Genomic DNA, 15,785 nt, shown 5'->3' with positions numbered 1-15,785 from the left:
ATGTATGTACATATGGTGTGTGTGTATGTATGTATGTATGTATGTATATATGTATGTATATATGTATGTATATATGTATGTATGTATATATGTATGTATATATGTATGTATATATGTATGTATGTATATATGTATGTATATATGTATGTATATATGTATGTATATATGTATGTATGTATGTATGTATGTACATATGGTGTGTGTATGTATGTATGTATGTATGTATATACATATGGTGTGTGTATGTATGTATGTATATATATGTATGTATGTATATATGTATGTATGTATATACATATGGTGTGTGTATGTATGTATGTATATACATATGGTGTGTGTATGTATATATGTATGTATGTATGTATGTATGTATGTATGTGTGTATGTGTGTATGTGTGTATGTGTGTATGTGTGTATGTGTGTATGTGTGTATGTGTGTATGTATGTATGTATGTATGTATGTATGTATGTATGTATGTATGTATGTATGTATGTATGTATGTATGTATGTATGTATACTACCCACACAAAGTAACAAGGGCACTATTCAGGCAAACTTCTCACCAATTCAAATTTTTCTTTGGATACTCTTTATATCAGTATCTCTATTAAGTTTCTCCTGTGAGAAGTGGTGCTAGCATTAATTTACATACACATTAGCAAACAAATGGGATTGAGGATCCCTGAAAGAATAATGCACTAATAGCACTCTATGCCCAGACTTATTGGTAGGGGCAAAAAAAAGAATTTAAAATTTAACTTTTATTATTTATTTAAAACATGGGTAAACACACACATTTAAAATTGTAGTCTAACCTTGGTAGCTGTATCTTAAGAGTACTATTATCAATCAATCTGGCCTTTAAACCATTATTATTCTCTAGTCTCTTCAGTGTAAATGGTACTATTGGTCTCAATTGCTCTATACCTTGGTAAGTGTGATTTTACTTAATTCACACCTTACCCGGACAGTAAATTAATATGTTATCTGGTCTCTAGGGTATCAATATAGTTGAGTGGATATATGTGCTCTTATTTGAATAATTCTGGCTGACGTCACTTGTTACCAAACATAATATAATATGCTTCCTGGACTATTGGACTGTAGAATATGCCAGTGGCTAATTTAAGATATAATTCTGATTGTGATTCAATATTAACCCCTTAATGACCGAGGACGTACGCCATACGTCCTCAGAAAAAAGGCAGTTAACGCCTGAGGACGTATGGCGTACGTCCTCAGTTTGGAAAGCAGCTGGAAGCGATCCTCATCGCTTCCAGCTGCTTTCCGGTTATTGCAGGATGCCTCAATATCGAGGCATCCTGCAATAACAATCTGTACCCCTCCGGTGCAGAGAGAGCCACTCTGTGGCCCTCTCTACACCGGACATCGATGGCCGCAATCGTTGGTGGGTGGGAGCTGCAGTGGGAGGCGGGTGGGCGGCCATCGATGGATTCAGAGTCACAGAGGGGGGCGGGATCGGGGGCGGGAGAGTCAGGGGCGCGCACAGACACGCGCGCGTGCACGGGGGATCGGCGGGCGGGCGCGTGCACGGGAGGGAGCGGGTGGGAACCGCTTACACTACAGAAATGATTATGTAATAAGTGGGAGGAAGAGGGGGAATAAATGCCCCCAAAAAGTAATCTAAGGGATCTGGGAGGGGGTGGGGGTAGGGGTTGGTCGTGGGGAAGCTACACTACAGAAAACTGTTAAAAAATTAAATAAAAAAGAGAAAAAAATATTGTTAACTGGGTACTGGCAGACAGCTGCCAGTACCCAAGATGGCCCCCAATAAGGCAGGGGGGGTTAGAGAGCTGTTTTGGGGGGGGATCAGGGAGGTTGGGGGCTAAGGGGGATCCTACAAAGTAGCATATGTAAATATGCTAAAGATGTATTTTTTTTTTTTTTTTTAAAAACTTTTATTTTAGTACTGGCAGACTTTCTGCCAGTACTTAAGATGGCGGGGACAATTGTGGGGTGGGGGAGGGAAGGGAGCTGTTTGGGAGATATCAGGGGGTCTGATGTGTCAGGTGGGAGGCTGATCTCTACACTAAAGCTAAAATTAACCCCGCAAGCTCCCTACAAACTACCTAATTAACCCCTTAACTGCTAGCCATAATACATGTGTGATGCGCAGCAGCACTTAGCGGCCTTCTAATTACCAAAAAGCAACGCCAAAGTCATATATGTCTGCTATTTCTGAACAAAGGGGATCCCAGAGAAGCATTTACAACTATTTGTGCCATAATTGCACATGCTGTTTGTAAATAATTTCAGTGAGAAACCTAAAATTGTGAAAAATTTAGAGTTTTTTTTTAATTTGATTGTATTTGGCGGTGAAATGGTGGCATGAAATATACCAAAATGGGCCTAGATCAATACTTGGGGTTGTCTACTACACTACACTGAAGCTAAAATTAACCCTAGAAGCTCCCTACATGCTCCCTAATTAACCCCTTCACTGCTGGGCATAATACACGTGTGGTGCGCAGTCTCATTTAGCAGCCTTCTAATTAGTAAAAAGCAACACCAAAGCCATATATGTCTGCTATTTATGAACAAAGGGGATCCCAAAGAAGCATTTACAACCATGTATGCTATAATTGCATAAGTTTTTTGTAAATAATTTCAGTGAGAAACCTAAAGTTTGTGAAAAAAATTGTGAAAAAGTGAACAATTTTTTTTATTTGATCGCATTTGGCGGTGAAATGGTGGCATGAAATATACCAAAATGGGCCTAGATCAATACTTTGGGATGTCTTCTAAAAAAAAATATATACATGTCAATGGATATTCAGGGATTCCTGAAAGATATCAGTGTCCCAACGTAACTAGCGCTAATTTTGAAAAAAAGTGGTTTGGAAATAGCAAAGTGCTACTTGTATTTATGGCCCTATAACTTACAAAAAAAGTAAAAAACATGTAAACATTGGGTATTTCTAAACTCAGGACAAAATTTAGAAACTATTTAGCATGGTTTTTGTTTGGTGGTTGTAGATGTATAACAGATTTTGGGGGTCAAAGTTAGAAAAAGTGTGTTTTTTTCCATTTTTTCCTCATATTTTATAAAATTTTTTATAGTAAATTATAAGATATGATGAAAATAATGGTGTATTTTTAAAGTCCATTTAATGGCGAGAAAAACGGTATATAATATGTGTGGGTACAGTAAATGAGTAAGAGGAAAAACATAATTTATGCTTACCTGATAAATTTATTTCTCTTGTAGTGTATCCAGTCCACGGATCATCCATTACTTATGGGATATTAACTCCTCCCCCAACAGGAAGTGCAAGAGGATTCACCCAGCAGAGCTGCTATATAGCTCCTCCCCTAACTGCCATTACCAGTCATTCGACCGAAAACATGCAGAGAAAGGAAAACCATAGGGTGCAGTGGTGACAGTAGTTTAATGGAAAAATTACCTGCCTTAAAGTGACAGGGCGGGCCGTGGACTGGATACACTACAAGAGAAATAAATTTATCAGGTAAGCATAAATTATGTTTTCTCTTGTTAAGTGTATCCAGTCCACGGATCATCCATTACTTATGGGATACCAATACCAAAGCTAAAGTACACGGATGACGGGAGGGACAGGCAGGCTCTTTATACGGAAGGAACCACTGCCTGAAGAACCTTTCTCCCAAAAACAGCCTCCGAAGAAGCAAAAGTGTCAAATTTGTAAAATTTGGAAAAAGTATGAAGAGAAGACCAAGTTGCAGCCTTGCAAATCTGTTCAACAGAAGCCTCATTCTTAAAGGCCCAAGTGGAAGCCACAGCTCTAGTAGAATGTGCTGTAATTCTTTCAGGAGGCTGCTGTCCAGCAGTCTCATAGGCTAACCGTATTATGCTACGAAGCCAAAAGGAGAGAGAGGTAGCCGAAGCTTTTTGACCTCTCCTCTGACCAGAATAAACGACAAACAGGGAAGACGTTTGTCGAAAATCCTTAGTTGCCTGTAGATAAAATTTCAGGGCACGGACTACATCTAGATTGTGTAGCAGACGTTCCTTTTTCGAAGAAGGATTAGGACACAAAGATGGAACCACAATCTCTTGATTGATATTCCTGTTAGTGACCACCTTAGGTAGGAACCCAGGTTTAGTACGCAGAACTACCTTGTCTGAATGAAAAATCAGATAAGGAGAATCACAATGTAAGGCAGATAACTCAGAGACTCTTCGAGCCGAGGAAATCGCCATTAAAAACAGAACTTTCCAAGATAACAACTTGATATCAATGGAATGAAGGGGTTCAAACGGAACCCCCTGTAAAACATTAAGAACTAAGTTCAAACTCCATGGTGGAGCAACAGTTTTAAACACAGGCTTGATCCTAGCTAAAGCCTGACAAAAAGCTTGAACGTCCGGAACTTCTGACAGACGTTTGTGTAAAAGAATGGACAGAGCTGAAATCTGTCCCTTTAAGGAACTAGCGGATAAACCCTTTTTTAAACCTTCTTGTAGAAAAGACAATATCCTCGGAATCCTAACCTTACTCCATGAGTAACTCTTGGATTCGCACCAATATAAGTATTTGCGCCATATCTTATGGTAAATCTTTCTGGTAACAGGCTTCCTAGCCTGTATTAAGGTATCAATAACTGACTCAGAAAAACCACGTTTTGATAAAATCAAGCGTTCAATTTCCAAGCAGTCAGCTTCAGAGAAATTAGATTTTGATGTTTGAAGGGACCCTGGATCAGAAGGTCCTGTTTCAGAGGTAGCGACCAAGGTGGACAGGATGACATGTCCACTAGATCTGCATACCAAGTCCTGCGTGGCCATGCAGGTGCTATTAGAATCACTGATGCTCTCTCCTGTTTGATTCTGGCAATCAATCGAGGAAGCATCGGGAAGGGTGGAAACACATAAGCCATCCCGAAGGTCCAAGGTGCTGTCAAAGCATCTATCAGAACCGCTCCCGGATCCCTGGATCTGGACCCGTAACGAGGAAGCTTGGCGTTCTGTCGAGATGCCATGAGATCTATCTCTGGTTTGCCCCAACGTCGAAGTATTTGGGCAAAGACCTCCGGATGAAGTTCCCACTCCCCCCGGATGAAAAGTCTGACGACTTAAGAAATCCGCCTCCCAGTTCTCCACTCCCGGGATGTGGATTGCTGACAGGTGGCAAGAGTGAGACTCTGCCCAGCGAATTATCTTTGATACTTCCATCATTGCTAGGGAGCTTCTTTTCCCTCCCTGATGGTTGATGTAAGCTACAGTCGTGATGTTGTCCGACAAACCTGATGAACCCCCGAGTTGTTAACTGGGGCCAAGCCAGAAGGGCATTGAGAACTGCTCTCAATTCCAGAATGTTTATTGGTAGGAGACTCTCCTCCTGATTCCATTGTCCCTGAGCCTTCAGAGAATTCCAGACAGCGCCCCAACCTAGTAGGCTGGCGTCTGTTACAATTGTCCAGTCCGGCCTGCTGAATGGCATCACCCTGGACAGATGTGGCGAGAAAGCCACCATAGAAGAGAATTTCTGGTCTCTTGATCCAGATTCAGAGTAGGGGACAAGTCTGAGTAATCCCCATTCCACTGACTTAGCATGCACAATTGCAGCGGTCTGAGATGTAGGCGTGCAAAGGGTACTATGTCCATTGCTGCTACCATTAAGCCGATCACCTCCATGCATTGAGCTACTGACGGGTGTTGAATGGAATGAAGGACACGGCATGCATTTTGAAGCTTTGTTAACCTGTCTTCTGTCAGGTAAATCTTCATTTCTACAGAATCTATAAGAGTCCCCAAGAAGGGAACTCTTGTGAGTGGAAAGAGAGAACTCTTCTTTTCGTTCACCTTCCATCCATGCGACCTTAGAAATGCCAGTACTAACTCTGTATGAGACTTGGCAGTTTGAAAGCTTGAAGCTTGTATCAGAATGTCGTCTAGGTACGGAGCTACCGCAATTCCTCGCGGTCTTAGTACCACCAGAAGAGCACCCAGAACCTTTGTGAAGATTCTCGGAGCCGTAGCCAATCCGAATGGAAGAGCTACAAACTGGTAATGCCTGTCTAGAAAGGCAAACCTTAGATACCGGTAATGATCTTTGTGAATCGGTATGTGAAGGTAAGCATCCTTTAAATCCACTGTGGTCATGTACTGACCATTTTGGATCATGGGTAAAATTGTCCGAATAGTTTCCATTTTGAACGATGGAACTCTTAGGAATTTGTTTAGGATCTTTAAATCCAAGATTGGCCTGAAAGTTCCCTCTTTTTTGGGAACCACAAACAGATTTGAGTAAAACCCTTGTCCTTGTTCCGACTGCGGAACCGGATGGATCACTCCCATTAATAAAAGATCTTGTATGCAGCGTAGAAACGCCTCTTTCTTTATTTGGTTTGTTGACAACCTTGACAGATGAAATCTCCCTCTTGGGGGAGAGAATTTGAAGTCTAGAAGGTATCCCTGAGATATGATCTCTAACGCCCAGGGATCCTGGACATCTCTTGCCCAAGCCTGGGCGAAGAGAGAAAGTCTGCCCCCCACTAGATCCGTTCCCGGATCGGGGGCCCTCGATACATGCTGTCTTAGGGGCAGCAGCAGGTTTCCTGGCCTGCTTGCCCTTGTTCCAGGACTGGTTAGGTCTCCAGCCTTGTCTGTAGCGAGCAACAGCTCCTTCCTGTTTTGGTGCAGAGGAAGTTGATGCTGCTCCTGCTTTGAAATTACGAAAGGAACGAAAATTAGACTGTCTAGCCTTAGGTTTGGCTCTGTCTTGAGGCAGGGCATGGCCTTTACCTCCTGTAATGTCAGCGATAATTTCTTTCAACCCGGGCCCGAATAAGGTCTGCCCTTTGAAAGGTATATTAAGCAATTTAGATTTAGAAGTAACGTCAGCTGACCAGGATTTTAGCCACAGTGCTCTGCGTGCCTGAATGGCGAATCCGGAATTCTTAGCCGTAAGTTTAGTTAAATGTACTACGGCATCTGAAATAAATGAGTTAGCTAACTTAAGGGCTTTAAGCTTGTGTGTAATCTCATCTAATGGAGCTGATTCAAGTGTCTCTTCCAGAGACTCAAACCAAAATGCTGCTGCAGCCGTGACAGGCGCAATGCATGCAAGAGGTTGCAATATAAAACCTTGTTGAACAAACATTTTCTTAAGGTAACCCTCTAACTTTTTATCCATTGGATCTGAAAAGGCACAGCTATCCTCCACCGGGATAGTGGTACGCTTAGCTAAAGTAGAAACTGCTCCCTCCACCTTAGGGACCGTTTGCCATAAGTCCCGTGTGGTGGCGTCTATTGGAAACATCTTTCTAAATATCGGAGGGGGTGAGAACGGCACACCGGGTCTATCCCACTCCTTAGTAACAATTTCAGTAAGTCTCTTAGGTATAGGAAAAACGTCAGTACTCGCCGGTACCGCAAAATATTTATCCAACCTACACATTTTCTCTGGTATTGCAACTGTGTTACAATCATTCAGAGCCGCTAACACCTCCCCTAGTAATACACGGAGGTTTTCCAGCTTAAATTTAAAATATCTGAATCCAGTTTGTTTGGATCAGAACCGTCACCCGCAGAATGAAGCTCTCCGTCCTCATGTTCTGCAAATTGTGACGCAGTGTCTGACATGGCCCTAATATTATCAGCGCACTCTGTTCTCACCCAGAGTGATCACGCTTACCTCTTAGTTCTGGTAATTTAGCCAAAACTTCAGTCATAACAGTAGCCATATCCTGTAATGTGATTTGTAATGGCCGCCCAGATGTACTCGGCGCTACAATATCACGCACCTCCCGAGCGGGAGATGCAGGTACTGACACGTGAGGCGAGTTAGTCGGCATAACTCTCCCCTCGTTGTTTGGTGAAATATGTTCAATTTGTACAGATTGACTTTTATTTAAAGTAGCATCAATACAGTTAGTACATAAATTTCTATTGGGCTCCACTTTGGCTTTAGCACATATAGCACAGATATCTTCCTCTGAATCAGACATGTTTAACACTAGCAAATAAACTAGCAACTTGGAAATACTTTTCAAGTAATTTACTATAATATGAAAACGTACTGTGCCTATAAGAAGCACAGAAAAAGTTATGACAGTTGAAAATTAATAAACTGAAAAGTTATAGCATCAAATCTTTGTAAAAAACACAATTTTAGCAAAGGATTGCTCCCATTAGCAAAGGATAACTAACCCTCATAGCAGAAAAAAATTAAAAAAAAAATACAGAAATAAACGTTTTTTTATCACAGTCAACTACAATCTCACAGCTCTGCTGTGAGTGATTACCTCACTCAAAACAAGTTTTGAAGACCCCTGAGTTCTGAACCGGATCATGCAGGGAAGACAATAAACTTCTGATGCGTAGCAAAAGCACCTCTCCCCCTCACACATAACAGTGAGAGAGATCAGTAAACTGTCATAAATTAAATAAAACGACTGCCAAGTGGAAAAAAATAGTGCCCAAAACATTTTTTCACCCAGTACCTCAGAAAATTAAACGATTTTACATGCCAGCAAAAAACGTTTAACATTAATAAATTGAGTTTTATTAAAAAGCCTGTTGCTAGTCCCTGCAAATTAGGCTAAAGTTTTATGCATACAGTATAATTCCAGTGAAGTGCCATTCCCCAGAATACTGAAGTGTAAAATATACATACATGACAGCCTGATACCAGTTGCTGCTACTGCATTTAAGGCTGAGTTTACATTATATCGGTATGGCAGAATTTTCTCATCAATTCCATTGTCAGAAAATAATAAGCTGCTACATACCTCTTTGCAGATTAATCTGCCCGCTGTCCCCTGATCTGAAGTTTACCTCTCCTCAGATGGCCGAGAAACAGCAATATGATCTTAACTACTCCGGCTAAAATCATAGAAAAACTCAGGTAGATTCTTCTTCAAATTCTACCAGAGAAGGAATAACACACTCCGGTGCTATTATAAAATAACAAACTTTTGATTGAAGGTATGAAACTAAGTATAATCACCACAGTCCTCTCACACATCCTATCTATTCGTTGGGTGCAAGAGAATGACTGGTAATGGCAGTTAGGGGAGGAGCTATATAGCAGCTCTGCTGGGTGAATCCTCTTGCACTTCCTGTTGGGGAGGAGTTAATATCCCATAAGTAATGGATGATCCGTGGACTGGATACACTTAACAAGAGAAATTACAGCTAAACACAAACACAGCAGAAATGTAAAAATAGCCTTGGTCCCAAACGGACAGAAAATGGAAAAGTGCTGTGGTCATTAAGGGGTTAATCAAGCTTGTATCCAACCTAGGTTGTGGTTGCTTTAAGGGATATGCGCTATTATAATTTGTATTCTGGGGTAATCATGCAGTTCTGCATTATGTAGTCACAACTGTCGTTATTTTGTCATAGGCTCCTGTGATTTTAAATCACTCGTAACATCAGCTGCTGAGTTTACTATACCCTCATTAGTGTGCACATCCTCCTGTATTTGTATTACTTGAACCACTTCATTTTTTATTCGTTCTACACTCAGTAGTTGCAGTTCTCTTATTGGCTGTATATATCGTTCTTGTATGTAATCGTGTGTTTTGCATATACGTTCTGTATTTGTTATCTTAACTTTGTTTTTGAGCCCCCTCAAGCATTTGCATTTAAATGTGTTTTGCGCTCATTAGATATGCGCACCATTCATTTTCTTGTTTTGCGATAACTATCGATCTGGATCTATGAAATCTCTAATGTGATCGATGTAATTCTATTTCTTTATTTGGCAAGTATGTTCTATTTGGGTTGACTCTTAATCAATTTCAATGTTAAGATAAAATGGTAAAACTGTAAATGTGATTTGAATAGTATTACTAAGTAATCTGTTCTGGTATCCACAGAAAGACCGATACTGTTCTTACTCTTGTAACTGTGATTCTATATTAAGTTACAACGTATCATGCACTCAATTCATACACACCTCATTCGTTTTTCTTACATACTAAATTATAAAATATATATACAGCTGTCTATATTTCCATAAGCATATATATTTAAGTATTGTTGAACTTTTTTATTTTTTATTTTTCCTGTTTGGTTTATATCAAGTGGTTTCAGTCGAGTTTGTCACTCTTTATATCCACAGTTTGTCTATCTCTGTATAGAATTGAAACTGCGAGGTTTATATCAAGTGGTTTCAGTCGAGTTTGTCACTCTTTATATCCACAGTTTGTCTATCTCTGTATAGAATTGAAGCTGCGAGCTATATATTTATACTTTCTTTCTATAATTAAATCTTTAGCTCGCTTCAATTAGTTGTAACAAACTGTGCTGTTTGTTATCGTAATCGTCAGCACATTGTTTATCAGGCTGAGTCTTTATGCTAGACTCCTATATCCCCTCGCAGTTCTCCACTATTTACCGGTATTACCGTCAAACATTATTAAATACTGTTTTCTTAGTACACTTAGCTAGGTTAAACTTTTTTTTAAAAAACATAACAATTGAGGGACCCCATTGTCCCACACAACCCCCCTGACGCGTTTCGCCTGTTTAGGCTTTATCAAAGGCGGCGGGCCGCCGTGGTTCAACTTATTTATACGCATTTGAGCCGGATATCCCGCCCCTACTGCTTTCTGATTGGTTGTGTTGTCATGGTTACAGCCAATCGGGACTCGATTAGTTCCGTGAATATTTCTGAGGTTTTTAAGGAGGACTGCATCATTTTTCCTCCGTATTGTTAAGGTGGATTATTATATCCAATTACCTGACGTTTCACTCTGTTGCTGATATATTATCATGATATACATTAAGCGGAAAGTGAGATTTTCTGCATCATTTTTCCTCCGTACTGTTGGGGTGGATTATTATATTCAATTATCTGAAATTTAATTATATTACTACTTTATTTTTATGATGTACATTACAGTATTAGTATTGAGCGGAAAGTAAGATTTTCCTACATATAATGGGGTTGAGGTTTGCATTTAGGGAAAATAGGAATCAAATGCTCTTGTTTATGGTTGATACATTTTGTCATGTGTAGTTTATGGTATGCTTTCTAAATACTATTACTTGGTTCTAAAACCATATGTGTACATTCTTGTGATATAATTTTTTGTCAATGTGATATGATTTTATATCAATGTTTGGTGTTTATATAAAAAAACGTGATGGTGCTCACTTTGTCAAGTGATATTCTTTTGTGCTTCTATACAAAGTTTAATTTAGACTAAGGGTGTGTGGAGGAGTGTTTCATTCAAAGGGAAGTGTTGAGTGATATAAAATAAAAACTTTAATTCTAAGTTACATTGTGCTTTGACCTACGTCCTATTAAAGTTTCATACTCAATGAAGAAATTAAAACTCTATAAATCCGTGATAATTTTGAAAGGAATATATTGGAGAAACTTCATAATTTATTGTGTAGTTCTGAAGAGGTTCGAATTGCTTTTATTTGTTTTGTAATTCCTTAAGAAAATCTCTATTGCCAAATATTTACTTGTATAATTTTTCATATATTTGTACCTATTTGCATAGTTCATTTGTTTGTCTACTCAAATTTGCAATTTTGGGATTTTCTGTTCTTTTTCTGATCTTCCTAGGGATCCTTGCTTCAAATGCCCCCCATTTTTAATCCTAACTCCAGAACTATTGTATTACCATATATATCTTGATTTTATATGTCCATATACATTGGTGATAGTGGTTTTCACAATTCATATCTAATTCCCTAATATCTTGTTAATAGCACTTGCTTGACATTTCAAAAGAAGGGGGGTGTTGCAAACTATAAGTGCTTGTGAGGTTGAAACCATTTCCCTGTTTCTACAATGTGAATGTGTCATTTAATTTTGGTGCTCTTGATGTGTGTTGGAATGGTCCTTATTGTGTGAATAGTTACTGGTGCTAATCAGCTCTTTTTAAACTATTCTTAGATTTCCACTACAAGTTCCTATTTCAACTTCCCTATCCTTGTTGTCATTTTCTGTTGTCAATCTCATGTCCCCTTTATTTACATTTTTCTTGTTATTCTAATGTTTATAAAAACACATAATAGTTGTTGTTTTCATTTATACCATTGGGGTGTACTGTGTTTAGTAAATATATCCATTTACTCTCTGCTTTTAGTAGGGATTTCTCAAGGTCTCCCCCTCTGATTCCTAGTTTTATCTGTTCTATTCCCCAACATTGTAAAATTTCTGGTATCTGAATTGTGTTTGTGTAGAAAATGGAATGCCACACTTGTTATGGTTTTACCATCCTCCACATCTTTCTTGGCATTTCTGATATTTCTTAAATGCTCCATTAATCTCACTCTCAACATACGTGTGGTCATGCCCACATAATACAAGTGGCACGAGCATTGTAGTACATAGATCACCCCTTGTGTATTACAACTGATATAGTTGTTTATACGGTGAGTGAATCCAAATCTGTCGGTGATCGTACTTGTCTTCTTGATGTAATGACATGTAGAGCAAGTGCCACACTTGAAGGACCCAGGGGTAAATGATGTCATAGTTTTCTTCCTTGTATAATGACAAAATTTATCATATAAGGAAAGAATGGCACTAAGGGAAATTCAAAGTTGGGAAGATGTGGTGATCCGTAACTCCGATAAAGGAGGCAACATCGTGATATGGCCATTGAACATGTATCTACGTGAAGTTAACAAGCAACTGAATGACAAAAGATGCTATTCAAAACTATTATTTAACCCAATTAATGGATACCATCAGATATACAATTCTATGATCCATAAAGCATATCAGAACGCTATCATCACACCTAAAGAAAGAACATTCCTGAACGTACAAAATCCAAAAGTTGCCACGCTATATCTCATCCCAAAAGTTCACAAGAACTTAGTAAGCCCTCCTGGAAGACCTATCTTGTCTGGCCTAGGATGCCTTACAGAAAAAGCGAGCCAGTATATCGATTATAGATTACGATCCTTTGTACATGAGTTACCTTCATACGTACAGGATACGATGGAGGTTCTGCAAAAACTAGACAGTGTACACATTGAGAAAAACACATGGCTTGTGACTTCAGACGTGGAGGCGTTATACACCTCTATTGACCATGACAAAGGAATTCATGCAGTAAGATATTTTCTAAACCAAAAATCTGAAGAGAATGAGAATCACAATCAATTTGTTATAAACCTGTTAAAATTTGTCTTACAATACAACTTTTTCACCTTTGACAATAATTTTTACTTACAAACTCGGGGAACTGCGATGGGGACAGCATGTGCCCCCACATATGCAAATCTGTTTATGGGATGGTGGGAGGCTGAATACGTGTTCACGGAGAACAACTCGAAGTACACAGAGTATATACCTCTATGGCTCAGATTTATAGATGATATTCTGTTTATATGGGAAGGGCCATATGATATCTTACTCGAATTCTTAAACATACTGAATTCAAATGACTTAAATATTAAGCTAACCACTGAAGCCAGTCAAACAGAAATTGCATTCCTTGATTTAAAAATCAAAAAAGAGGAAGATGGAAGAGTAACAACTGACCTCTTCAGGAAGAAAACGGCAACCAATAGCTTGTTGCATAAAGCAAGTGCCCATGCACCAGGAACAATACGGGGATTACCAACTGGTGAATTTTTGAGAACGAGAAGAAACTGCACAGACCTGAGCACATTTAAAATCCGAGCAAAAGAACTGGAGGAAAGGTTAATCAAGAGAGGATACAGTAAGACAAGCATAAAAAAGGCAAAAAATAAAGCTATGAGAACTAATCGAAAAGAACTACTAACGAAAAAGTGTAAAAAACAGGACAACAAAACAAGATTGATTTTAACATACTCTTCACAAATGACTCAAATCAAAAGTGTCATTAATAAACACTGGCACGTTTTAACCTCTGATCCAATATTAAAAGCCCATCTAGGAGAAAAACCAGAGATAGGATATAGACGATCAAGAAACATGAAAGACTTATTAACTAGGAGTCATTATACAAGGAAGAAAACTATGACATCATTTACCCCTGGGTCCTTCAAGTGTGGCACTTGCTCTACATGTCATTACATCAAGAAGACAAGTACGATCACCGACAGATTTGGATTCACTCACCGTATAAACAACTATATCAGTTGTAATACACAAGGGGTGATCTATGTACTACAATGCTCGTGCCACTTGTATTATGTGGGCATGACCACACGTATGTTGAGAGTGAGATTAATGGAGCATTTAAGAAATATCAGAAATGCCAAGAAAGATGTGGAGGATGGTAAAACCATAACAAGTATGGCATTCCATTTTCTACACAAACACAATTCAGATACCAGAAATTTACAATGTTGGGGAATAGAACAGATAAAACTAGGAATCAGAGGGGGAGACCTTGAGAAATCCCTACTAAAAGCAGAGAGTAAATGGATATATTTACTAAACACAGTACACCCCAATGGTATAAATGAAAACAACAACTATTATGTGTTTTTATAAACATTAGAATAACAAGAAAAATGTAAATAAAGGGGACATGAGATTGACAACAGAAAATGACAACAAGGATAGGGAAGTTGAAATAGGAACTTGTAGTGGAAATCTAAGAATAGTTTAAAAAGAGCTGATTAGCACCAGTAACTATTCACACAATAAGGACCATTCCAACACACATCAAGAGCACCAAAATTAAATGACACATTCACATTGTAGAAACAGGGAAATGGTTTCAACCTCACAAGCACTTATAGTTTGCAACACCCCCCTTCTTTTGAAATGTCAAGCAAGTGCTATTAACAAGATATTAGGGAATTAGATATGAATTGTGAAAACCACTATCACCAATGTATATGGACATATAAAATCAAGATATATATGGTAATACAATAGTTCTGGAGTTAGGATTAAAAATGGGGGGCATTTGAAGCAAGGATCCCTAGGAAGATCAGAAAAAGAACAGAAAATCCCAAAATTGCAAATTTGAGTAGACAAACAAATGAACTATGCAAATAGGTACAAATATATGAAAAATTATACAAGTAAATATTTGGCAATAGAGATTTTCTTAAGGAATTACAAAACAAATAAAAGCAATTCGAACCTCTTCAGAACTACACAATAAATTATGAAGTTTCTCCAATATATTCCTTTCAAAATTATCACGGATTTATAGAGTTTTAATTTCTTCATTGAGTATGAAACTTTAATAGGACGTAGGTCAAAGCACAATGTAACTTAGAATTAAAGTTTTTATTTTATATCACTCAACACTTCCCTTTGAATGAAACACTCCTCCACACACCCTTAGTCTAAATTAAACTTTGTATAGAAGCACAAAAGAATATCACTTGACAAAGTGAGCACCATCACGTTTTTTTATATAAACACCAAACATTGATATAAAATCATATCACATTGACAAAAAATTATATCACAAGAATGTACACATATGGTTTTAGAACCAAGTAATAGTATTTAGAAAGCATACCATAAACTACACATGACAAAATGTATCAACCATAAACAAGAGCATTTGATTCCTATTTTCCCTAAATGCAAACCTCAACCCCATTATATGTAGGAAAATCTTACTTTCCGCTCAATACTAATACTGTAATGTACATCATAAAAATAAAGTAGTAATATAATTAAATTTCAGATAATTGAATATAATAATCCACCCCAACAGTACGGAGGAAAAATGATGCAGAAAATCTCACTTTCCGCTTAATGTATATCATGATAATATATCAGCAACAGAGTGAAACGTCAGGTAATTGGATATAATAATCCACCTTAACAATACGGAGGAAAAATGATGCAGTCCTCTTTAAAAACCTCAGAAATATTCACGGAACTAATCGAGTCCCGATTGGCTG

This window comes from Bombina bombina, chromosome 6 (assembly GCF_027579735.1).
Source record: "Bombina bombina isolate aBomBom1 chromosome 6, aBomBom1.pri, whole genome shotgun sequence".
NCBI classification, from domain to species: Eukaryota; Metazoa; Chordata; class Amphibia; order Anura; family Bombinatoridae; genus Bombina; species Bombina bombina.
This window is presented reverse-complemented; position numbering follows the sequence as displayed.